The sequence below is a fragment of the Anomaloglossus baeobatrachus genome, chromosome 2 (assembly GCF_048569485.1).
Source record: "Anomaloglossus baeobatrachus isolate aAnoBae1 chromosome 2, aAnoBae1.hap1, whole genome shotgun sequence".
In the NCBI taxonomy this organism is placed as follows: domain Eukaryota; kingdom Metazoa; phylum Chordata; class Amphibia; order Anura; family Aromobatidae; genus Anomaloglossus; species Anomaloglossus baeobatrachus.
Window position 1 is genome coordinate 241,989,343 of NC_134354.1, and position 26,328 is coordinate 242,015,670.

At 48.5% G+C, this 26,328-nt stretch overlaps 1 protein-coding gene across 1 annotated transcript in view; it reads right to left on the reverse strand.

Annotated features, from left to right (window-relative positions):
- The window catches only part of PLXNA2 (plexin A2), a 408,755-nt gene extending 399,761 nt beyond the window's left edge, over positions 1-8,994 (reverse strand). Inside the window, exon 1 of the mRNA XM_075335732.1 lies at positions 8,676-8,994. The gene's annotated coding sequence lies outside the window, so the exon portion shown is untranslated. The remainder of the gene's footprint in view (positions 1-8,675) is intronic.
- Positions 8,995-26,328: the final 17,334 nt, after the last annotated feature.

Genomic DNA, 26,328 nt, shown 5'->3' on the forward strand with positions numbered 1-26,328 from the left:
TAGGCCAAATAAATACCTGGCAGCTGCCAACATCATGGAGGGAGTGCGTAATGCTCCCCGTGTGAGAGAGATTATGTAAGAGGGGTTACAAAACTAAGTGGCCTTTTCCAACCAATGCCATTGTGATGTACACAAATGTGGTATGTGCTTACCTGCTGCCTACCAATATGGGGCGGGAACTTTTCCCATGGCCCCTCATTCCATCGTAATGCTGGTGCCCCACCAATACTATGTAGAAGTGCTAATTAGCTGATGTATATGGGAAATATGTGCAATGATACTGGATATACACTAGACTGATTGGCGCCTGTGTGCACCCTCCACCTGCTTTTCAGACACATCCATATCTAACTCATGTGGCACACAGCGTACATGGTGGCATCATCTGGCTCATTGTGAGCGCTGAATCTATTACTAAAGGAGGCTGAATTGTGTTATTTAGAAATGCATTTATCTGATCTACTGCATCCTTTGTATACCATCACTACTGAATGCCGAGACTTCCACACGGCTGCCTATTTCCTACAGTGTTAGGCTGGAATGATCTGTGCCAGCTGCTGCCCACCTCCAGTGAGGGCAGAGGCTCCAGCGCTATGCTGCCCTGCCTAGGTTTATACCATGAGATAGCAGAAATTTCTCAATGTATTTTCTCTACATGCCTGCACATGTCTACCGTCTGCTTCGGAAAACCATCAGTATGTGATATGTTATCAGACGTACATTAGATATCAGCTATTTATTCAAGGTGTTCCAGTACTTACCCAAATATGATGAATGAGCCTTGTATTGGAATAAATGCTGATCATGCAATGTAATCTCATTTAAAGACATCGATATATACATATATCTATCTATATATATATATATATATATATATATATATATATAGATATATATATATCTATATATATATATTATATATATATATATATTGGCGGCAGGAGCGTCACCGCACATTTACCACCTTTCTATAGGGCGCCGGAGTACAATCTGGGTGCAGCTGTTATATTCATTGAGCAACAGATCCATCTGGCAGCATTCGGAAGCTTCTGGCAGTGAACTGGTTAATAGAGTCATTTTCCTATGTAAGATGTCTGACCTCTCATTATACAGTAGTACAGCTTCTTCAGAGAGATGGGAAATATTAGCATTTGTAATGTTTGCTACTGAAAGCATGTTGTTAAATTGACCTGCCCCCTACTTTAATTCAGCTTCCCTCGGGGGCATTCAATCTCCGGATTACGTGTCTTCCATGCCCTACGACTCTCCTAAAATCAGAGCCTGGTGAAATATGAAAGTAGAAAAACTAGAGCCACATCCATAAACCGCTGCCTTTCTCTAGAAAGAGCCTGCGCTGTTGACTCCTTTTATCAGGCGTGCACCTACTTGGTAGCCGGTAACTTTCACCAAGCAGAATGTGACTTGTGCCAATCCTTACTCAGCGCCTGTCAGCAGGATGGCAGAGCTGAACATGACAAGTGACAGTCAAGGGCCTTTAGGGCTATGTTGACCGTGGCACACCTCGGAAAAGTATGTGCTACTGAATAGAAGTCAGGTGTGTCAGCTCACCCAGACTGAACATGTCACAGATCATATATTTATCTTCTCAGCCGTAACCTGCAAAAATAGAGAATTTATTAGGGAAATCTCCAAATGTATTTACTGACATGTAGAACAAGTAAGAACGAGCTGCTGTGACTGAGACAGTCTTGTGTTGCACACATCTTAAGGGCGCTCCTGCTTTGCTGGGAAGATGATGCCCTCAGCATCTGAATGGTATCTGCCCAGTCATGGTATGAAAAGGTGCGCCCTCTGCTGGTAAAACTTCAGAAAGAGCACATGATGGATCAGATAGTGTCAGGGACTGGAGCAGCCAGGTACATGGTGAGATATGGGCTGGTTAGGGATGAAGGTCACGTCTATTTCCAGCAAATGTGGGATTTTCAGTTTGTGTCTAGAGATTTGCTTTACAATAAGAGAAGCATCAGAGGAGCAATGAGCTGTGATCTCTGTGCATTCATGCCTGGCACCACAATTTCCTTCTGGTCTTATTGTATATCATGTAGAAGCTTACAGGAGCAATACAAAGGCACGGACGCTGCTATAATGTAAGCATTCCATACACCGATCCTATGCTCTCATCACTATAGTAAGATCCATATACACCTATATGTAAACTTCTCCATCCACACTGACATCCATACCAGCCAAGCTGTGCGTCACTGCGCTTGAGCAAAGGGGGCGCACTGCCACACAAATGCCAACACAAGTGCACAGGGTGTCTATAGGGGCAGTACAAGTTATCAGAGAATATAAGCCAAATGTTTAAGTATTTATAACGGTAAGGACTGCAATGATTGACGTCTGCAAACCTGCCAAGCTTCTTAGCTAAGCCAATAAATGCAACCTGTCCACTGGGCGTCACATCTACTCACTACAAGAGTAACGGTGTATGCTTGTAAAGCAGAGGCGGCCATTAGTGGTCCAGACACCCAAGGGTGCCAAAGTCTGTCTGTGGGATGAGTTCTTTTCTGGTACATCACCGTGACAGTCCCCTGACACTGACACTTGACATTCCCACTATAAAATCTTCTGTACCGCTCATCAAATATCATCTACAGTGTCATCTACCTACACCAGAGGAGATTCACAGTGCCTGCTCCTTAAAGAGAACCCCGACCATTGGAACTTTATAGAAAAGACACATGAGGGTGTTGTGTGAATAGAGGCTGACTATAGTGCTATCTGTCCTAGTCTAGTCTGATATCCCACACCTTCTACACTCCTCTGCAAACAACTGCCTGCAGATTACAGTTTATATCTGTTCATGGAAGACTTGTAGCCTTGGGATAAGAAATGTCCTATTCTCCTTGTAGATAGATTATAAAAAGAAATTGGTATTCAAGTGTTTCCCTACTATTTTCTGAAAAGTTGAGAAAAACTAGAGGCTTCACTCACATTGTTAAGCGGGCTTTACACACTGCGATATCGCCTGAATTTTGTCGTTGGGGTCACGGTTTTGGTGACGCACTTCCGCAATCGTTAGCGATATAGCTTTGTGTAACAGCGTTCAGCGATGTAAAATCGTCGCAAAAGCGTGATTTATCGCTAATCGGCTACACGGGTCCTAATTCCCAAAAATCGTTACTTCAGCAGTAACGAGGTTGTTCCTCGTTCCTGAGGCATCACACATCGCTGCGTGTGACGCCGCAGGAGCGAGGAACGTCTCCCTACCTGCCTCCCGGCCGCTATGCGGAAGGAAGGAGGTGGGCGGGATGTTACGTCCCGCTCATCTCCGCCCCTCCGCTGCGATTGGGCGGCGGTTCAGTGACGTCGCTGTGACGCCGCACGGACCGCCCCCTTAGAAAGGAGGCGGTTCGCCGGTCACAGCGACGTCGCCGGACAGGTAAGTATGTGTGACGGCTCTGGGCGATGTTGTGCGGCACGGGCAGCGATATGCCCATGTCGCGCAACAGATGGGGGCGGGTACGCACACTAGCGATATCGGGACCGATATCGCAGTGTGTAAAGTAGCCTTTACCCGAATCAATTATCCATATATAAGATCCTAAAACAGCCAAAAATACAAGGTTACCACTTCTTATGTATATATATATATATATCTCACAAGATATAACAGGAACACTACATGGCATCTTGAAAGGTATTTGGGAACTGCTAGAAGGTGTCTTACCAGACATAAAAGGACCACTACATGGCTTCTTACCAGACATAAAAGGACCACTACATGGCTTCTTACCAGACATAAAAGGACCACTACATGGCGTCTTACCAGACATAATAGGACCACTACATGGCTTCTTACCAGACATAATAGGACCACTACATGGCTTCTTACCAGACATAAAAGGACCACTACATGGCGTCTTACCAGACATGGTAGGACCACTACATGGCGTCTTACCAGACATGGTAGGACCACTACATGGCGTCTTACCAGACATAATAGGACCACTACATGGCTTCTTACCAGACATAAAAGGACCACTACATGGCGTCTTACCAGACATAAAAGGACCACTACATGGCGTCTTACCAGACATGGTAGGACCACTACATGGCGTCTTACCAGACATAATAGGACCACTACATGGCGTCTTACCAGACATGGTAGGACCACTACATGGCGTCTTACCAGACATAATAGGACCACTACATGGCGTCTTACCAGACATAAAAGGACCACTACATGGCGTCTTACCAGACATAAAAGGACCACTACATGGCGTCTTACCAGACATGGTAGGACCACTACATGGCGTCTTACCAGACATAATAGGACCACTACATGGCGTCTTACCAGACATAAAAGGACCACTACATGGCGTCTTACCAGACATAAAAGGACCACTACATGGCGTCTTACCAGACATAAAAGGACCACTACATGGCGTCTTACCAGACATGGTAGGACCACTACATGGCGTCTTACCAGACATGGTAGGACCACTACATGGCGTCTTACCAGACATAATAGGACCACTACATGGCGTCTTACCAGACATGGTAGGACCACTACATGGCGTCTTACCAGACATAATAGGACCACTACATGGCGTCTTACCAGACATGGTAGGACCAGTACATGGCTTCTTACCAGACATAATAGGACCACTACATGGCGTCTTACCAGACATAAAAGGACCACTACATGGCGTCTTACAAGACATAAAAGGATCACTACATGGTGTCTTACATGACATTTTATAAGATATAGCAGAACCATTACATATCTTCTTAGCAGACATTATAGGACCACTACATGGCTTCTTACCAGGCATAATAATACCACTACATGGTGTCTTACCAGATATAACAGGACCCCTACATGGCTTCTTACCAGACATAATAGAACCACTACATGGCATCTTACCAGCCAGAATGGGCCACTATATGCCGTCTTACCAGATATAACAAGACCACTACATGGTGTCTTACCAGACATAATAGGACCACTACATGGCGTTATACCAGATATAATACGACCACTACATGGTGTCTTACCAAATAAAACAGGACCACTAAATGGCATCTTACCAAGACATAATGGGACCATTAAATTGCATCTTACCAGACATAATAGGACCACTACATGGCGTTATAGCAGACATAATAGGACCACTACATGGCGTTATAGCAGACATAATAGGACCACTACATGGCGTTAGAGCAGACATAATAGGACCACTACATGGCGTTATAGCAGACATAATAGGACCACCACATGGCGTTATAGCAGACATAATAGGACCACTACATGGCGTTATAGCAGACATAATAGGACCACTACATGGCGTTATAGCAGACATAATAGGACCACTACATGGCGTTATAGCAGACATAATAGGACCACTACATGGCGTTAGAGCAGACATAATAGGACCACCACATGGCGTTATACCAGACATAATAGGATCACTACATGACGTATTGATCAAGTTTTTAAATAGACAATACAGATTTAATTAAATTGAATCATCAATACAACTCAAAGGTTTAAAAGTCTTAAAAAAAGTCAACTTGTCGGCCACAGTGGCTATGTACCAGTACATCTAGCAATGTCATAAAGTCTCTGGATATAATACGCATGCAGAAGATCTGACACATGGGGACAACCTCCCCAGCCCCAGTACTGATGATTTGCTCTTACGTGCCTTGTTTTGCTGTTGCCAGAGTATAAGATTACGTCCTGCTTTATTCTGCAGTAATGGATCAGGACTGGCCAGTATGACAACCCACTAGAAGTGAGCAGAATCTCAGTGGAAATCAATATAATGAAGTGAAGGCATTTTATTAATATTTCATACATCAGTAAGCCTGATGATAGGCACTCGCTGATAAGAAAGTTCTTTACATAGCACGGCCATGCTGACAGTGTTTGCTTTTCAACATCACCTGCAATCCAACATTTCTGACTGTAACTACAGCCAATAACACCAAAAGCTACGCCGTCAATATTTACCAGGCCGTGTTTGCTTATAATCTGGTATTTCACTTCCTTCACTGAAGATTGCAAAGTATCAGAGGAAAAGCTAGCCAAGTGCCAGGATGGGAGGGTGGCATGGTACCTGGGCTTCCACTACCCTCTGTGGAATATGCTCATAGGGTGATCGCAGTGTAACGCAGCATGACGATCCCCTTATGTAGAGTCTACAAAGAAGGCTGGATTCTGTGAGACACTTACCCACTATGAAATGTATGGGATTATGGTCTCCAATGGGCACAGGGACATTACAAACTGTGCAGCGCTCCATACCATGTGAGAGCCATATAAATCAATGGCAGAACAGAGAATAAGCCGCCATAGAGTCCAACACAGAAGAGTGTAAGCTCTTCAAATAATTTTCTGTGCCACGCATAGGCCGTCAATTAGAAATCTCACATACCCTCGTCAGTTATGCCATAATGATTTCACAGCCAACCTTCAGGCCATGGATGCTAATTAGTAGTAATGGTAATTGAATGAGTTATTTGACTTTGAAAAAAACTCAAATGCAGCTCTCGCAGGGAAGCATTATATATATATATATATATATATATATATATATATAAAAATATATATATATATATATATATATATACATAGATAGATAGATAGAAAACATACATAGATAGATAGATAGATAGAAAACATACATACATGTGTGACTGCATATAGACATAAACACGTATATAGATATTTATGCATATATATGTTTTTCATATATATATATATATATATATATATATGATATACATATACACAGACATAGTATACATACATAGATATGTATGTGCCTATATATCCTTTACAGTATTGTTCAATGTTCATGATCACTGTACTTGTTTTCATGTACACCCCTTTTCACATGTAAAGCGCCACAGACTAGATAGTGCTACAGCAATATATATGTATATATATATATATATATATATACCATGAGCAACTCTATACTTGCAAAAGGTTGGCAGTGGCAGTCCCATATATATATATATATATATATATATACTAGTATATAGGCAAGCATATTTGGGACTGGCCTGCCGACCCTCTGCAGGCACAGAGCTACCTATGGCACACAGTAATGCACCGTTCCACATATGTATGTGTATATATATATATATATATATATATATCCACACACACACATTATTGGTGTGCATTTAATATATATAGACTGCCAGCCCTCTCTAAGCAGTTTGATGCCCATGGCACGCAGTGGTGTGTTCTTCAACATACATGTGCACATACTTACATATACTTACATATGTACTGTATATACATTCATACAGCTATATAAATGGGCTGGCAGCTGGCTCCAGGCAGTGTGATGCTCATGGAAGGCAGTAGTGTGCTTCTCTAGATATATATATATATATATATATATATATATATATATACAGCTATATGAATGCACAGGCAACTGGCTCCAGACAGTAGGATGCCCATGGCAGGCAGTAGTGTGCTTCCCACATATATACATCCAGCTATATGAATGGCTGGGATTGGGGTGCCCATGGCACAGCACCATGTCATGCCCCTTTCCCATGGCGTCTGATCAGTATTCGGTGTACATGTATGCATATTAGCAGTGATTTCATTTACGATTCACAGTGCGGCTCATCACTCAACTTAATATTCTAATTTCAGATTCTTTTTTTAGGACCGGAGCAGCTCAGTGAGGATGTGCCCAGCTCAGTGAGCATGTGCCTTGCTCAGTGAGGATGTGCCTGGCTCAGTGAACATGTGCCCGACTCAGTGAGCATGTGCCTGGCTCAGTGAGGATGTGCCCAGCTCAGTGAGCATGTGCCCGGCTCAGTGAGCATGTGACTGGCTCAGTGAGCATGTGCCTGGCTCAGTGAGGATGTGCCCAGCTCAGTGAGCATGTGCCGGGCTCTGTGAGAATGTGCCCGGCTCAGTGAGGATGTGCCCGGCTCAGTGAGGATGTGCCCAGCTCATTGAGGATGTGCCCAACTCAGTTAGGATGTGGCCGGCTAAGTGAGGATGTACTCGGCTCAGTGAGGATGTGCCCGGCTCAGTGAGGATGTGTCCTAATGAGGTATCGCTGCACTGGCTAAACCGTATCTCATACATCATTTACACCGACAAATGGGATGCCACATATTAATATTAAAGGGAGAGTACAATCACACAATGAGATGCCATTTCTCCGCTGCTGGGCATATGGGCTACTATTTTAACCCCTTCCTTGGTGCCGCTTGATAACCAGCACTGTGGACCTTACATAGCATTAGGACGATCACCAAACCTCCCATGTAGTAAGAGCAGCCAAGTTGCCACATTATCATTTCCTCTGCCCACCAGAGCTGGCATGGATGTGGAAACACTGTGCCCTCAGCAGTCCATTTTCCACATGGTCAGGCTGGGGACCAGCACATATAACCTGGCAGCCATGGCTTCGATGACATAATGGACAGTAATGATCGTTTTGTCATTTTTGCCATCCTGATGATGGCACCTGCAGTGCACTATTACCCACAATCCAGCACGGAGCTGCTGACAGCTCTGCCCGGGGGCTGCAGGGGTTAATGCCGCCCATCATAGACACATGTATGGCTGCAGAGGCTGAGGAACTCCTGGCTGCCAACCTACAAGTCTAGCTGGTAGCATGCCAACCGTATACCCACCCAGCACATGTCCGGGCTCTGCTCACCTCACTGGCAGCCTCCCGCCGTTACTAGTAATCCACATGGATCCAGCCCCAGGTGCCGTCCTATCAGTATTCCTCCAGTATCTCCTCCGTCCGTGTAATGCCTGCCCGTCCTGTGCCCGCCTCATGCCCTCCCGGGCGCGCTCCTCCGGCCGTGCATGGATGTCTATGGCTTCTGTAGTGTGGGCTCCTCTGCCGTCCGCCCGTGTGTGAGGCAGCTGAGCTTACAGTAGCTCCTCTCCCTGCTGCCTTCACATGCGAGACAAGAAACTCCCCCCATCCATATCCACACACAGTATCAGCAGCCACACTGCCTGCCAGAGCCTGCCCCCCTCCATTACCGTCCTGTCAGAGGGCACTGCCTCCCCACACCAGCCCTCCAAACACCACAGTGCCCCCTGGACTCCTAGTGACCAGAGGCTACAGACCGAGGCTGCAGGCTCCTGCCAAGAGATTCTCCTCAGCACAGAAATGCTGGCATAGCATAGCCTCTACTGGAAGCAGAATAAGAAAGGACCAGGGCTGGACCCTGACAGACACCATGCACTTATGTGAGGATATAGACCTGGCGTATAGGCTCCTGCCAGAGGTATTCACCTCCGCACAGAAATGCTGGCATAGCCTTCCATTGTAAGGAGAAGTAATACAGGACCACGGCGGGTCCCTGACAGAAACCATACAGTAATGTGACCAGAGGATATGGACCTGCCATATAGGCTCCTGCGAGATATAGTCACCTCAGCACAGAAATGCTGGCATAGCCTTCTATAGGAAGCAAAATAATAAATAAGGGACCAGGGCTGGACCCTGACAGACACCATACACATATCACCAGGGGATATGGACCTGCCATATAGGCTCCTGCGAGATAATAAATAAGGAACCAGGGCTGGACCCTGACAGACAGCATACACATGTCACCAGGGGATATGGACCTGGCATATAGGATTCCTGTCAGATATATATACACATCAGCACAGAAATGCTGGCATATTCTTCCATTGTAAGGAAAAATAATAATACAGGACCACGGCGGGTCCCTGACAGAAACCATACTCATATCACCAGGGGATATGGACCTGGCATATAGGCTCCTGCGAGATAATAAATAAGGGACCAGGGCTGGACCCTGACAGACACCATACACATGTCACCAGGAGATATGGACCTGGCATATAGGATTCCTGTCAGATATATATATATATATATATACACCTCAGCAGAGAAATGCTGACATAGTCTTCTACTGGAAGCAAAAACAATAATAATAATAATTATAAAAAGGACCAGGGCTGGACCCTGACAGAAACCATAGACTTATGTGACCAGAAGATATGGACCTGGCATATAGGCTTCCTGCCAGATATTTAAGTCATGAGGTAAATATACTGGTGAGAAGCCTATAAACCAGATCCTATAATCACATTCTATAGTTTCTGCCAGTTGTCCTTCCCTGATCCTTTATTTATATACGCTACATACCTATATATATATATATATATATATATATATATATATATATATATATATATGTGTATATATATATATATATATATATATATATATATATATGTATATATATATATGTACAATATCTTCACGTTCTGGGGTCAGGCTGACTCGTGTACAGTTAGCCATGCTTATCTAATTTGTCATAGCTTGATTTTGTAGGAAGTGCCATCTCCTGTGCCCATCCCTGGCTATTTGTTCCTCTACAGAAGAGGTTCTTCAGCTGTGGGATACGTTCTCCAAGAATTAATGAGATGCTTTCTATCAATTAGTTAATAAATGGTAGAAAGGACGCTGCTCAGATTTTTGCAAAAAACACTTCAGCGGCAGCTGTGGTGTGTATTATATGGTCACAGAATTCAATGGTGACTCAGTTGGGGTACATTAAAGTGGGGTACATTAAAGTGTAGACAATGTCTACAGATTAGAGATTGTTAAATCAGTGTGGATCCAGCCACTGGCACGATAGGCACTCATTTCCGCTGTTTACTTCCAAACTACAAGGCCACAGAAAGGAGGAGTTGGATAGGGCAACTGGTCGCTTTTGCGTCCTGCTGCACTGTTTGAAGTCTATGGCCCAGTGATAACGCTGCGTATTTTGACGCAGATTTTGATGCAGATTTTCAGAAATCTACAGCAAAATCTGCATGTCTATTGTGAAGCCAGCAAAGTCTATGAGAATTCAGAAGTGCTGTGCCCATGTTGAATATCTTTCCCTTGCGTATTTGGTGTAGATTTCTTTTTGTCTGCATCAAATCTGCACCAAATATGCAAGGGAAAAATAAGCAATGTAGGTACAGCACTTCTGAATACTCATAGACTTTGCTGGCTTCACAATGGACGTGCAGATTTTGCTGCAGATTTCTGAAAATACGCATCAAAACTACACAGCGTGGGCACTGGGCCTTAAGGTGGTGTCACACACAGCGACGACGACAACGACGTTGCTGCTACGTCACCATTTTCTGTGACGTTGCAGCGACGTCCCGTCGCTGTCGCTGTGTGTGACATCCAGCAACGAGCTGGCCCCTGCTGTGAGGTCGTTGCTCGTTGCTGAATGTCCTGCTTCATTTTTTCGTCGTCGCTCTCCCGCTGTGAAGCACATATCGCTGTGTGTGACAGCGAGAGAGCGACGAAATGAAGCGAGCAGGGAGCAGGAGCCGGCGTCTGGCAGCTGCGGAAAGCTGTAACCACTGTAAACATCGGGTAACCAAGGGAAGACCTTTCCCTGGTTACCCGATATTTACCTTCATTACCAGCCTCCGCCGCTCTTGCTGCTAGTGCCGGCTCCTGCTCTGTGCACATGTAGCTGCAGTACACATCGGGTTAATTAACCCAATGTGTACTGTAGCTAGGAGAGCAAGGAGCCAGAGCTAAGCAGTGTGCCCGGCTCCCTGCTCTCTGCACTGTGACATGTAGCTGCAGTACACATCGGGTTAATTAACCCGATGTGTACTGTAGCTAGGAGAGCAAGGAACCAGCGCTCAGTGTGCGCGGCTCCCTGCTCTCTGCACATGTTGCAGCACAGCGACGCGTGTCGTTATGATCACTGCTTTGGCTGCTGTGTTTGACAGCTAAGCAGCGATCATAACAGCGACTTACAAGGTCGCTGCTACGTCACAGAAAATGGTGACGTAACAGCGACGTCGTTGTCGCTGTCGTTTAGGGTGACCGCAGCTTTAAGCTCCGATGGAGATAGCTGTGTTTGCCAGTGTTACATAAATCGAGCAACAGGGCACAGGTGCCCAGCCAAACCATTTGACGTCTCCTGGATGTGATCTTTGTTGGGCCCACACCGATCTATGCATTTATCACCTATCCAGTAGCGGCAAAAATATGCTGCAGATACCCTGCCCAGATGACTGACTGGGGCACCATTGTGAGGAACAAAAACAGTGAAGGGTGCGCCTACTAAACCAGTTGTACCTCCTTTATTTTCAGGATTCGTGGGACCTCCACAGATTATAAAGTGGTGGGATATGCCTCTTCCCCTTTGCTCTGTGTAATAATAATAATATAATAATAATCTTTATTTATATAGCGCCAACATATTCCGCAGCGCTTTACAATTCAGCAGGATCATATACAAGCAAGTAACAGTTATAGAAGATACAATATTTAGATGGGAAAAAAAGACAACCCTGTGTAAAGAGTACATAGCCATGATCAGTGTTACTTGTGTATTTAATGCTGTGTATGGTTGCTGCATCTGAAACACAGCATTTTACAGTACAAGCAAAGTGTATGGAATTAATAGAAATCTCCTGCCCACGGTGCTTCTTGTTTACGATTAGTAATCTTTAGTGATGAGCGAGTACTAAAAAGCTCGGGTGCTCGAAGCTCGGGCCGAGCCTCCCAAGATACTCGTGTACTCGGCCCGAGCAACGAGCCCAATGTTATCCTATGGGAGACCCGAGTATTTTTGTGAAATGACCCCCCGGCAGCATGGAGAAACCCTAAAAATGTCACAAAAGTCTCAGAAGAGTGCTCAAATGACATGGCAACAGCATGGGGAAGACCCCTTGAAGCATTTATCACTGAAAAGTCACAGCTGTGAACAATTTTGTCCGCGTTTTACGCCATTTTTACGGACTCACCAGAAAACCTTCCAAAATGACCCCAAAATGATTTTTCATGGCGGAAATGTTAAGGGCACATACCCAATAGTGAGATAGAGCTGGTGTATGTTACTTTTTGAGATTAATACATGAAAGATTTTACGTGAAAACATTGTGTGGCACTCCGATGTCCCTGAGAAGAGACGTACATGAAGGCCTCTTGAGTCTAATGTGCCCATTTTGAGGAAGTGAGTCTTTGTAGTATTTTCCTTTGCAAGGGCAGTCCAAAATTGTGAGGTTCACCAATGCCCCTGCATACAGACGTGCATGAGGGCCTGTAAACCTGAAGTGCCCATTGTAAGGAAGTGGGTCTATTGTAGTATAGCCCTTAGGCAGGGCAGCCAAAAATTGGGAGGCTCCACGTTGTCCCTGGGTAGAGACGTGCATGAGGGCCTCAAAACATTAAGTGTCCATTGTCAGGAAGTGGGTGTATTATAGTATAGCCCTTAGGCAGGGCAGCCAAAAATTGGGAGGCTCCACGTTGTCCCTGGGTAGAGACGTGCATGAGGGCCTCAAAACATTAAGTGTCCATTGTCAGGAAGTGGGTGTATTATAGTATAGCCCTTAGGCAGGGCAGCCAAAAATTGGGAGGCTCCACATTGTCCCTGGATAGAGACGTGCATGATGGCCTGTAAACCTGAAGTGCCCATTGTAAGGAAGTGGGTCTATTGTAGTATAGCCCTTAGGCAGGGCAGCCAAAAATTGGGAGGCTCCACGTTGTCCCTGGATAGAGACGTGCATGAGGGCCTGTAAACCTGAAGTGCCCATTGGAAGGAAGTGGGTCTATTGTAGTATAGCCCTTAGGCAGGGCAGCCAAAAATTGGGAGGCTCCACGTTGTCCCTGGGTAGAGACGTGCATGAGGGCCTCAAAACATTAAGTGTCCATTGTCAGGAAGTGGGTGTATTATAGTATAGCCCTTAGGCAGGGCAGCCAAAAATTGGGAGGCTCCACGTTGTCCCTGGGTAGAGACGTGCATGAGGGCCTCAAAACATTAAGTGTCCATTGTCAGGAAGTGGGTGTATTATAGTATAGCCCTTAGGCAGGGCAGCCAAAAATTGGGAGGCTCCACGTTGTCCCTGGGTAGAGACGTGCATGAGGGCCTCAAAACATTAAGTGTCCATTGTCAGGAAGTGGGTGTATTATAGTATAGCCCTTAGGCAGGGCAGCCAAAAATTGGGAGGCTCCACGTTGTCCCTGGGTAGAGACGTGCATGAGGGCCTCAAAACATTGTTCCCATTGCAAAGGAGCGGGTCTCCTGTCGTTGTAATGTCCATTCTGCAAAGAATGGGCGAAAAAATTTACCACTGGGGGTATACCTGAAACAAAGGCCTAAGTATTGCAATTTGTAACGGTCATCATCATGGTGGCGCATGAGGAGAAGGAGGAGCAGTCCAGCGATTATCCAAAGTCCAGAAGTGTGTACCCATGGGTGAGTGGAGGTACATGGCAAACTTTAAATTCCGCTCTCATTTGCTGGTGGTGTGGTGAAGTCTGGCCCAATCCAACCCTTGTTCATCTTGATCAGAGTCAGCCTGTCAGCATTTTCAGTTGACAGGCGGGTGCGTTTATCTGTAATGATTCCACCTGCGGCACTAAAAACACGCTCTGACAAAACGCTAGCAGCAGGGCAGGCCAGGACTTCCAAGGCGTAGAGAGCCAATTCATGCCACGTGTCCAGCTTGGATACCCAATAATTGTAAGGCACAGAGGAATGTCGGAGTACAGTTGTTCGATCTGCAAGGTACTCCTTCAGCATCTGGGCAAACTTAGGATTTCTTGTGGCACTACCCCGCACCTCAGGGGCTGTGGTACGTGAGGGGCTGAGAAAACTGTCCCACATCTTAAAGACTGTTCCCCTACCTCTGGCGGATTGGACTTGTGCCTCTCTCGGCTGTACGCCTCGGTTGTCCACTGATTCATGACCTATGCCGCTAGCGTTTTGTGAGGGGAATGCTTTGCCTACTTCCGTGACTATGGCCTTCCGGAACTGCTGCATTTTGGTTGACCTCTCCTCCACGGGAATAAGAGACAAAAAGTTCTCCTTGTAGCGTGGGTCTAACAGTGTTACCAACCAGTAATGATTGTCGGCCAAGATGTTCTTAACGCGAGGGTCACGAGACAGGCAGCTTACCATAAAGTCAGCCATGTGCGCCAGACTCTTAACAGCCAGGACTTCAGTAGCCTGACCAACAAGATGACTGAACATGCTGTCCTCCTCCTCCTCCTCCTCCTCCTCCTCCTCATCTACCCTGTCCTCTGGCCAGCCACGCTGAACCGAGGATATGACTGGTGTGCATGTCATATCCTCAATTTGGCCGGAGAGTTGCTCCATGTCTTCATCCTCCTCCTCGTCATAGTCCTCCACTGCACGTTGTGATGAGACAAGGCTGGGCTGTGTGTTATCATCACACACACCCACTACTGTTTCTTGCTGCAACTCATCGCGCTCCGCCTGCAATGCATCATGTTTGTTTTTCAGCAGAGACCGTTTTAGAAGGCAGAGTAGCGGTATGGTGACGCTAATAATGGCGTCATCACCACTCACCATCTTGGTGGAGTCCTCAAAGTTTTGGAGGATGGTACATAGGTCTGACATCCATCTCCACTCCTCAGGTGTTATGTGTGGAGTTTGACCCATTTCCTGACGGCTTAGGTGATGCAGGTACTCAACAACTGCCCTCTTCTGCTCACATATCCTGACCAACATGTGCAGAGTTGAATTCCAACGCGTGGGGACATCACACACCAGTCTGTGAGCCGGAAGATGCAAACTGCGCTGAAAGCCGGCAAGGCCGGCTGAAGCAGTAGGTGACTTTCGAAAATGTGCAGACAGGCGGCGAACTTTTACCAGCAGATCAGACAGCTCTGGGTATGACTTTAGAAACCGCTGAACCACGAGGTTGAGCACATGGGCCACGCATGGAACATGTGTCAGCTGGCCTCGCCTCAAAGCCGCCACCAGGTTCCGGCCATTGTCACACACGACCTTTCCTGGCTTTAGGTTCAGAGGTGTGAGCCAGTGATCTGCCTGCTGTTTCAGAGCTGTCCACAGCTCTTCTGCATTGTGGGGTTTGTCACCTATGCAGATTAGCTTCAGCACAGCCTGTTGCCGCTTCGCCGAGGCAGTGCTGCAGTGCTTCCAGCTTGTGACTGGTGTGGAGGGTACAGTGGATGAGGATGCGCAGGAGGAGGAGGAGGCTGAAGAGCATGACATTCCGGAGCTGTAGAGTGTGGGTGAAACACTGACTGAGGTAGGGCTGCAAACCTTGGTGTGGGAAGGACGTGTTCTGTCCCTCGCTCAGACTGGGTCCCAGCTTCCACAATATTAACCCAGTGTGCCGTCAACGAGATGTAGCGGCCTTGCCCACAAGCACTTGTCCACGTGTCTGTGGTTAGGTGGACCTTGGGTGAAACAGCGTTGTTCAGGGCACGTGTGATGTTTTGTGACACGTGGTTATGCAACGCGGGGACGGCACACCGGGAGAAATAGTGGCGGCTGGGGACCGAGTAACGTGGGACAGCTGCCGCCATCAGGTCACGGAATGCTTCTGTCTCCACCAGCCTAAAAGGCAACATTTCCAGCGCAAGCAGTCGCGAAATGTTAGCATTTAGAACTGTGGCATGTGGGGTGTTGGCAGTGTATTTGCGCCTGCGTTCAAAGGTTTGCTGAATGGATAACTGAACGCTGCGCTGGGACAAGGACGTGCTTGATGATGGTGTTCTTTCTGCGTAGGCAACTGCAGGTGCAGGAGTGGAGGAGGCTTGTTCGCAGGCAGCATGGACAGGGGATTGGCTCGCATGCACAACCAGCGAAGACGTAGCAGTGACATCAGCAAGCACTGCTCCTCGACTCTGTTGTACTTCCCACAAAGTCGGGTGCTTGGCTGACATGTGCCTGATCATGCTGGTGGTGGTCAGGCTGCTAGTTTTGGTACCCCTGCTGATTCTGGCACGGCAGGTGTTGCAAATGGCCTTTTTTGAATCATCTGGAACCAACTTAAAAAACTGCCAGACTCGGGAAGACCTAACATTTGTACAGGCACCTTGTGTCGTCGTGTTGTTCCGGGGAACGGTTGCCTGACTTCTGCCTGGGGCCACCACCCTGCTTCTTACTGCCTGTTGTGATGCTACGCCTCCCTCCCCCTGTGCACTGCTGTCCTCGCTCTGCATATCCTCTTGCCAGGTTGGGTCAGTTACTGGATCATCCACCACGTCGTCTTCCTCTTCCGCACCCTGCTCCTCCTCCTGACTTCCTGACAATTGTGTCTCATCATCGTCCACCACTTGTTGAGACACGTTGCCAACTTCGTGAGAACGTGGCTGCTCAAATATTTGGCCATCTGTACAGACGATCTCCTCATGACCCACTTCAATATGAGCTGGCGAGAGGCCAGAATGTGTGAATGGAAACGTGAACAGCTCTTCCGAGTGTCCAAGTGTGGGATCATTAATGTCCGAGGAGGACGTGTACTCAGCCTGGTGGTAGGAAGGAGGATCAGGTTCAGAAATGTGCGGTGCAGTATCACGGCTACTGACACTTGACCGTGTGGAAGACAGAGTGTTTGTGGTGGTGCCAATCTGACTGGAAGCATTATCTGCTATCCAACTAACAACCTGTTGACACTGGTCTTGGTTCAAGAGCGGTGTACTGCTGCGGTCCCCAAGAATTTGGGACAGGACGTGCGAGCGACTAGATGTGGCCCTTTGTTGTGGCGAAATTAGAGCTTGCCCACGACCTCGGCCTCTGCCTGCACCACCATCACGTCCACTTCCTTGTTCCTTGCCAATGCCCTTGCGCATTTTGCAATGCTGTGCACTGCTGACGTGTATATTCACTACTTGTGCGTTATATCAAAGTTTGTGGAAATTGCACACAAGTGCACCTGTACGCTGCCACCAACAGGCACACACGTGCGGTTTTAAAAACCAAGCACGGACGCAATAAGAACCTAACAGGTTTTTTTGGGGAGCGACAATTACAGACAAGTCAGACACTATCTGGACTGTTTTACACTGTGTACACCAGCCCCAGATATGATGAAGGCTGGTATACGGTCACCACTACCCTGCCTGCCTGCCTGCCTGTATACTGGTACAATAGTCCTGACAAGGACTCTTCTGGTCACTAGCCTGTATTCAGACCTGGCTATACCCTGCCTGTATATAGCAACAATAGTCCTGAGAAGGACTCTGCTACTGTACTCCGACCTGGCTATACCCTGCCTGCCTGTATACAACTAGAATAGTCCTGAGAAGGACTTTTGGTCACACTGTTTGCAGCCCTGCAACTGAAAAAGCTATAAAGGGCCGCAAAGCTTTCCCTGAATCAGCGACACTCTCCCTGCACTGACTGTCTGGATAGCTGTGAGCAGAGCACAGCGCGCCGGCCGGTATAAAGGCTCGGTCACGCTGTACAGGCCGGCCAATCACTGCAATTCCACAACCAACAGGGCTGTGGCATTGCAGTGGTCTGCCAGCCAATCCCTGCATGAGGGCTGGCTCTCAAAAGAGCGCCAACATGCAGAAATGAAGACCACGAGTACAGCACGAGTATCGCGAGATTACTCGGTCCCCGCCGAGCAGCCCGAGTACAGCGATACTCGTGCGAGTACCGAGTAGTTACAAGCATGCTCGCTCATCACTAGTAATCTTACCCGCGTTGCGTTCTTTGAATCCGCAGCATGTCAATTTCTCTTTCAAACTGGTCATAGACACATGGGGATAAAAATAATTTCTCATTATAAACATAGTTGACAGGAAATATAATCCCGATATATACTCATGTAGTAAAGAATCTACTCCAAAAATTCATCCTTAACAGACCGTGTAACAAAACACGTGTAGGAGACTCATTCATGAATATAAATTAATTTTATTAAATATACAAAACAGACTAAAAATGCACGATAGTCAATTTCCGTACGATATTTGTATGAGATAGTAAGGTGGACTCGATCCAACCCACCCACCTAAAGACAAGCAGAAAGCACCTCAATTTGTCCCATGTTCCCCATAAACATCATAGTAATTAAATCTGTCAGTACACTAATGTAATTACATACATGGGGGACCACCACCAGGGTAGGTATCATCACTGCAGTATTAAATGCTGTTTCGTATAAAGTACTTACCCATAGTGGAGAGATGAAGGTGCACACTGCTAGTCCAAGGCTGGTGGGAGGATATCTTGGCCCCGAACGCGCATGTCCCGTTAGCTTCCTCAGCGGGAGGTGCTTTCTGCTTGTCTTTAGGTGGGTGGGTTGGATCGAGTCCACCTTACTACCTCATACAAATATCCTATATGGAAATTGACTATCGTGCATTTTTAGCCTGTTTGTATCTATATATATAATTGCCTTATTCTGTCTGTCTGTCTGTCTGTCTGTCATGCTTCAAAATTGTGTCCTTCCGGTGACATTGTGTCCTTACAGTGACACAAAGCTGATTGGCCGCTGGGCTCGCCATGGCCCCGCCCCCCCACACCGATTGGCCGCTCGCCCAGGCTGCGCCCCCACACGGATTGGCCAGCCGCTCGCCCAGGCTCCGCCCCCCCCCACAGATTGGCCTCTCGCCCCGGCACCCTGCAGGCATTGGCAACTCGGCCACGCCACGCCCCGCCCCCCTCACGCAATGGACGTTAGCTCTGCCCCCCCCCACGCATTCCCCGAACTGACACGGTCACGGCTCCCAGGTGAGTACTGTACAACCCCCCTCCCCAACGGGAGCCCACATCAGCGTACGCCGCCAACCCAGCCGACACCCTCGCATTGCTGGCCTTGCCGCCGTATGCTGGTGTGGGCTCCCGTGCGAGTGGGGGACGTGATGCGCTGGTAACCATGCGAGCATAGTTACCAGCGCATCAAGGTCCTGCAGCGGCGGAAGATCCACACGCACACACATAACAGCACACACACACACACACATACACACACATCAGATCACACTCACTCTCACAAACACCTCACACACACATCGCATCCACACACTCACAGCATCCGGCGATATCGCTTGCTTCTCGGCCTCGATACTGTGCTGTTGTGACCTTCCAGGACCTGCCGGAGGATCACATGGCCAGAAGCATGTGGTATCTCCGGATGTTGTGAGTATGAGCGCGTATGTGCAATATAGTCAATGTGTGTGTGTGTGAGTATATGCGATCGGGTGTGTGTCGGTGTGTGTGAGTGTATGCGATCGGGTGTGTGTCGGTGTGTGTGAGTGTATGCGATCGGATCTGTGAGTGTCGGCAGAGGAGCATGGCGTGCTGGAGGAGGCTGGGAGGAGAGAGGCTGATCCTGGGGAAGGCTGGGATGGGGAGGCTGATGCTGGGGACAGAGAGGCTGATGCTGGGATGAGAGAGGCTGATGCTGGGATGAGAGAGGCTGATGCTGGGGACAGAGAGGCTGATGCTGGGGACAGAGAGGCTGATGCTGGGGACAGAGAGGCTGATGCTGGGGACAGAGAGGCTGATGCTGGGGACAGAGAGGCTGATGCTGGGATGAGAGAGGCTGATCCAGGGGAAGGCTGGGATGGAGAGGCTGATGCTGGGGACAGAGAGGCTGATGCTGGGGACAGAGAGGCTGATGCTGGGGACAGAGAGGCTGATGCTGGGGACAGAGAGGCTGATGCTAGGGACAGAGAGGCTGATGCTGGGGACAGAGAGGCTGATGCTGAGGACAGAGAGGCTGATGCTGGGGACAGAGAGGCTGATGCTGGGGACAGAGAGGCTGATGCTGGGGACAGAGAGGCTGATGCTGGGGACAGAGTGGCTGATGCTGCGGGGAGAGAGGCTGATGCTGGGAGGAGAGAGGCTGATGCTGCGGGTAGAGAGGCTGATGCTGGCGCAGCATGGCGGATGGAGCACGTTTCGGAGTGCGCAGCATGGCGGATGGAGCACGTTTGGGAGTGCGCAGCATGGCGGATGGAGCACGTTTGGGAGTGCGCAGCATGGCGGATGGAGCACGTTTGGGAGTGCGCAGCATGGCGGATGGAGCACGTTTGGGAGTGCGCAGCATGGCGGATGGAGCACGTTTGGGAGTGCGCAGCATGGCGGATGGAGCACGTTTGGGAGTGCGCAGCATGGCGGATGGAGCACGTTTGGGAGTGCGCAGCATGGCGGATGGAGCACGTTTGGGAGTGCGCAGCATGGCGGATGGAGCACGTTTGGGAGTGCGCAGCATGGCGGATGGAGCACGTTTGGGAGTGTGCAGCATGGCGGATGGACCACGTTTGGGAGTGCGCAGGATGGGAGATGAAGCACGATGGGGGGTGCGCAGCATAGGGGATGGAGCACGTTTGGGAGTGCGCAGCATGGCGGATGGAGCACGTTTGGGAGTGCGCAGCATGGGGGATGCAGCACGATGGGGAGTGCGGAGTATGGCGGATGTAGCACGTTTGGGAGTGCGCAGCATGGCGGATGGACCACGTTTGGAAGTGCGCAGCATGGCGGATGCAGCACGTTTGGGAGTGCGCAGCATGGGAGATGGAGCACGATGGTGAGTGCGCTGCATGGGGGATGGAGCACGATAGGGAGTGCGGAGTATGGCGGATGGAGCACGTTTGGGAGTGCGCAGCATGGCGGATGGAGCACGTTTGAGAGTGCGCAGCATGGCGGATGGAGCACGTTTGGGAGTGCGCAGCATGGGAGATGGAGCACGATGGGGAGTGCGCAGCATGGCGGATGGAGCACGTTTGGGAGTGCGCAGCATGGGGGATGGAGCACGATGGGGAGTGCGCTGCATGGCGGATGGAGCACGATGGGGAGTGCGGAGTATGGCGGATGGAGCACGTTTGGGAGTGCGCAGCAAGGCGGATGGAGCACGTTTGGGAGTGCGCAGCATGGCGGATGGAGCACGTTTGGGAGTGCGCAGCATGGGGGATGGAGCACGATGGGGAGTGCGCAGCATGGCGGATGGAGCACGTTTGGGAGTGCGCAGCATGGGGGATGGAGCACGATGGGGAGTGCGCTGCATGGCGGATGGAGCACGTTTACGAGTGCGCAGGATGGGAGATGGAGCACGATGGGGGTGCGCAGCATAGGGGATGGAGCACGATGGTGAGTGCGTTGCATGGGGGATGGAGCACGATGGGAAGTGCACACCTCCCCCCAACACACACACGCGCGCGCACTGCACAACACACCACACACACACACTGGGAACCACAAACAACTGCCCTACACAGACAACGCTGCACACACAAATATACGCACATACCGCACAACACACACATTGCACAAAACATACCTCCCCCCAAAACACACCACACACACACAAACCGCGCAACACACACACAACGCTACAGACACACAGCGCTCCACAAACAACGCAACACACAAACAACACCGCTCTCACCCCCCGCCACACCCAGACAACACCCAGAACATGTACAGCGCCCTACACAAACACTTGGTAACTACACACAACAACATCTATATATATATATATGTATATATATATATATATATATATATATATATATATATATATAACAAAAATCATACATGAACTACACAATACGTAAATTCTAGAATACCCGATGCGTAGAATCGGGCCACCTTCTATAATTTAATAAAATTAATTTAGATTCATGAATGAGTCTCCTACACGTGTTTTGTTACATGGTCTGTTAAGGATGTCAATTTCTCTTGCGGAAACATTCAGTTCAGTTTTGCGTATTTTCCCCATAGACTTGCTTTAGATGCGGAAATTCTGCATGTAAAAGACACACATTCATTTTTATGAAGCAGAAATGCACCAAAAACGCATTTAATTGGCACCTTCCGATGTCAATACGAGGAAGTTTAAAAAAAAAACAGCTTTATTTACAGGATGACACACCAAACATATAAAAAACTCAGGGTCAAAAACAGAATAAAAACACAATTAAAAAATGTAAACTAAGGTGCAGAGATGGTGTAGAAATTCTGCAGCGTCAAAATCTTAGCTGATCTTGGGAATGTAGCATAATACATATGTGTCGCCCAGGGAATTGGGTACTCGGTCCCGGGCAGTGTATCACTTGGGAATGTCACTTTGGTTGCCGGTGCCCGGTCCCATACCTTGAGTGTTTTTTAATGGGGAGTATTTACAGGGGAAAATAAAGTAATTTGTGTGACGCCACCGGTGGGTTGCGGTTAAGATGATGGAACCGCCGCTGCTGATTATCTCTAGGGCTGGTGGTAATGGCAGCTGAGGTGATAGGCCCTCCGCAGGTAGGGCTGAGCCCAGGGAGCTGTATGGTGGAAGTGCTGGAATAAGGGAGACCACACCGGGGTTGTAATTAACAGTCTCTACTCACTTGTGGGCCCTTAGACGGCTGGTTAAGGTCCCTGTATTTCCAGTGCCAGTTGATGACTCGCTTGCTCTGTCCTCGGCACTATCAGTGTGGTTGGGTCCCCGTAGCGTGGAGCGTTTGGGGCCCAACTGTCCCTTTGCAGTGGCAGCCTCTTTCTCCATCCGCCGAGCAGTGTGAACCCTGTAGGGCTTGTCTGTGTCCCAAACCCTGATCCTTGCTTTACTGCTGGTGGGTCAGTGAGGTCAGTGTAGGTCCCCTCACTGTGCAGGTATTTGCCAGGCTGTCTGAAACTGTTGCCTGACCTAGGGCCCTGTGCCCTGTGCGTGCACTGGTTCCAGTGGTACTCGGGTGTACCTGCCCTGGCGACCACTCTCTGGGGCCCCGGGTCACTGTTACACATAGCACACACTAGGTGGGATTGTGGGGTGATTTAAAAACCACCTGTTTAGCAGATATATATGTGCCGCCCCCGCAGCGGTCGAACTGCTCGGATCCGGGGGTGGTGATTACTCGTGGCTCGAGGGTCTCCAGACCCGGGGGCTAGGGGCCACACTCAAAATGAAAAGGGAGTATTTACAGGGGAGATATAGTTTGTGACGCCACCCGTGGTGTATGGTAATTGGGAGTACCGCTGCTGCTGTTGGGAGTACCCTGGGTGATGGAGTGGGGCAGCAAGATGACGTTACCCTCCACGGGTAGGGGAAGACCCCAGGACTCTGGATGGTGAAAGGGGTGCAGTGCAGGGGTGCAGGCTTGCTGGTTGCAGGGGTTAATGTGGTACTCACTTAGCAATAAAGCAGACGCTGACAGGGTAAACCTAGTCTCTGACTGCTGCTGTCTCTTGAGGGGAGCTTGTCCGGGTCCTGTCCCCTGCAGTACTGCCTGGTGGTCCGTGACCTGCCTCCTGGCACAAAATTTAGAGTGTCCTTTGTGGGCCGTCAGCTTGGAGCTTTCCGGGCCCCGCTCCCCACTATGGCTAAGTGAAGGAGCCTGCTCTCAGGAGCTCATGCTTGGGATTTCAGTGGGCCGCTTGTTTGGAAAGCGCTATCCCCCTCGTTGCGCTAGTGCCCCCGATCTCTGAGCTTCATGGGAACAATCCACAAAGGCCCTGTCCTCCACAGGTTAATTGCTGGGTCGCCTAAAGCTTCTCCCCGACCTAGGGTCCATGTACCCCATCGTGCCTTCAGTCCCAGACTGGTGATTAGGCTCAGGCTGCTGACCGTCCTCCAAGACAGGTCCCAGGCACCTAGCCTCAATCCCCTGCGACCGGGCTTCCAACTCCACTAGGTCCAGACCACCGTCTGCGAACTAGTCTGCTTCTCCCCTGGGAGCTCCAACTCCCAACTTCCTCAGAGCTCCTCACAGCTCGAGGGCTACCACTCGACTCCAGGAAGCTATTACTCCCAGCTCCTCACTCTCTGGGAGCTACTTCTCTTCTGCCTGTCAGCTCTGCTCTGTACTTCCTCCCTCGCTGACTTCCCCCCACCCACCACTCTGTCTGACCCCTAGGTGAACTGCCCTATTCCTGCTTAAGCAGCACACTGGTGTGCCTGACAGGTGTGGTGCGAGGTGTAATTAGGATTTGTGAATGCTGGTGGTGGCAGTACTGCAGGATGGGTTCCCAGAACCCTGGGGGTTTGAATCCTGCACTGGAGAGAAAGAGTGTGCAGTACCCTGTGATGACCTGAATAGTCCAGGGGCGTCACGTATATATACTATATACAGTTAGGTCCAGAAATATTTGGACAGTGACACAATTTTCGCGAGTTGGGCTCTGCATGCCACCACATTGGATTTGAAATGAAACCTCCACAACATAATTCAAGTGCAGATTGTAACGTTTAATTTGAAGGTTTGAACAAAAATATCTGATAGAAATTGTAGGAATTGTACACATTTCTTTACAAACACTCCACATTTTAGGAGGTCAAAAGTAATTGGACAAATAAACCAAACCCAAACAAAATATTTTTATTTTCAATATTTTGTTGCGAATCCTTTGGAGGCAATCACTGCCTTAAGTCTGGAACCCATGGACATCACCAAACGCTGGGTTTCCTCCTTCTTAATGCTTTGCCAGGCCTTTACAGCCGCAGCCTTCAGGTCTTGCTTGTTTGTGGGTCTTTCCGACTTAAGTCTGGATTTGAGCAAGTGAAATGCATGCTCAATTGGGTTAAGATCTGGTGATTGACTTGGCCATTGCAGAATGTTCCACTTTTTTGCACTCATGAAGTCCTGGGTAGCTTTGGCTGTATGCTTGGGGTCATTGTCCATCTGTACTATGAAGCGCCGTCCGATCAACTTTGCGGCATTTGGCTGAATCTGGGCTGAAAGTATATCCCTGTACACTTCAGAATTCATCCGGCTACTCTTGTCTGCTGTTATGTCATCAATAAACACAAGTGACCCAGTGCCATTGAAAGCCATGCATGCCCATGCCTTCACGTTGCCTCCACCATGTTTTACAGAGGATGTGGTGTGCCTTGGATCATGTGCCGTTCCCTTTCTTCTCCAAACTTTTTTCTTCCCATCATTCTGGTACAGGTTGATCTTTGTCTCATCTGTCCATAGAATACTTTTCCAGAACTGAGCTGGCTTCATGAGGTGTTTTTCAGCAAATTTAACTCTGGCCTGTCTATTTTTGGAATTGATGAATGGTTTGCATCTAGATGTGAACCCTTTGTATTTACTTTCATGGAGTCTTCTCTTTACTGTTGACTTAGAGACAGATACACCTACTTCACTGAGAGTGTTCTGGACTTCAGTTGATGTTGTGAACGGGTTCTTCTTCACCAAAGAAAGTATGTGGCGATCATCCACCACTGTTGTCATCCGTGGACGCCCAGGCCTTTTTGAGTTCCCAAGCTCACCAGTCAATTCCTTTTTTCTCAGAATGTACCCGACTGTTGATTTTGCTACTCCAAGCATGTCTGCTATCTCTCTGATGGATTTTTTCTTTTTTTTCAGCCTCAGGATGTTCTGCTTCACCTCAATTGAGAGTTCCTTAGACCGCATGTTGTCTGGTCACAGCAACAGCTTCCAAATGCAAAACCACACACCTGTAATCAACCCCAGACCTTTTAACTACTTCATTGATTACAGGTTAACGAGGGAGACGCCTTCAGAGTTAATTGCAACCCTTACAGTCCCTTGTCCAATTACTTTTGGTCCCTTGAAAAAGAGGAGGCTATGCATTACAGAGCTATGATTCCTAAACCCTTTCTCCGATTTGGAT